This window comes from Pterocles gutturalis, unplaced genomic scaffold, assembly GCF_000699245.1.
Source record: "Pterocles gutturalis isolate BGI_N339 unplaced genomic scaffold, ASM69924v1 scaffold24777, whole genome shotgun sequence".
Taxonomy (NCBI): domain Eukaryota; kingdom Metazoa; phylum Chordata; class Aves; order Pterocliformes; family Pteroclidae; genus Pterocles; species Pterocles gutturalis.
In genome coordinates this window covers 7,360-8,486 of record NW_010113499.1, presented here as the reverse complement: position 1 = coordinate 8,486, position 1,127 = coordinate 7,360, and the positions used below count along the sequence as shown (strand labels likewise).

The following is a 1,127-nucleotide window of genomic DNA, read 5'->3' as shown; positions in this document are numbered from 1 at the left end:
GGGGGCTCCTCTGCCCCCGCTCCAGCAGCTCCGTGTCTGTCCTGTGCTGAGGACCCCAGAGCTGGGTGCAGCACCCCAGGGGGGGTCTCACCAGAGCAGAGCAGAGGGGGACAATCCCCTCCCTCGCCCTGCTGCTCACGCTGCTGGGGATGCCCCCAGGACATGGGGGGGTTGCTGGGCTGCCAGTGCACATTGCCGGCTCATCTTCAGCTTCTCATCCCTTAACACCCCCCAGTCCTTCTCCTTGGGGCTGCTTTCAGTCCTGGCACAGCTTTGCCCCAAGAACCTGATGGGCTGCAGTGCCAGCTGGCAGCAGCACCCTCCCGGCAGCCCCACAAACAGTCCAGAAGATGCGGGTCTGCTGCAGACCCCTCCTGGGTGCCCACCGCCTACATGGCGGAGCTGTGCCGAGGTGTCCCAGTACGAGGGGAAGGCAGCTGGCGGGGGCTGGGGCTCCCCGGTCCTGCCAGGCAGAACCTCCACAGAGCAGCAGCAGAAAGCTCAGAGAGGAGGAAGAAGAGGAAGAGGAGGAAACACAAAGTCCAAGACCCTGAAGAGCTGCTGCAAAGCAGCAACATGACCGACTCCACCGGTGTCCTAGGTCATGTATTTTTTGAGTGTAGGGTTTTTTTGGTACTATATGAGGGGGTCACAGATTTTAGGCCCCCACTGCGAGCACGCAGGAGCACGCCCTCGGTCCCCAGGGACAGTGGGACAAGCCGCAGAAAGAAGCCCGCGGTGTGAAGCTCTCCCTGGTGGCCGCAGGTGACAAGTCACTGCACCCTCAGCGTGGTCCCAGAAACACGAGTGCTCTGCGGCACGGGAGATTTTACAGGTCCAGGTAGAGAAATATTTCTCAGGAGTTTAGAGGGGCTGAACAGATCCTTCCACTCTTCATTCCTCGTGCTTCTGGGGACAAGGGACACCCACAGGGGCTCTGCGCTTAAGGAAGGATCTCAGCGAGACTCTGTTACGCCAGAACCTCCCAGCACAGACACCGTGGTGGTGGCCCCAGAGCGAGCACAGCGAGAAGGGAGCAGACGCGGGGAGCCTTTCCTCGAGGGGGGAGTTCGATTCGCTTTCCCGTTTAGGGGAGGCAAAAGCTACCACTGTGACCAAGACGTTTC

General features: G+C 60.9%; 1 protein-coding gene across 1 annotated transcript in view; it reads right to left on the bottom strand.

Moving 5' to 3' along the window:
• The window catches only part of RNF121 (ring finger protein 121), a gene marked incomplete at both ends in the record, with an annotated part of 8,541 nt that overhangs the window by 3,677 nt on the left and 3,737 nt on the right, over window positions 1-1,127 (bottom strand). The window lies entirely within an intron of this gene.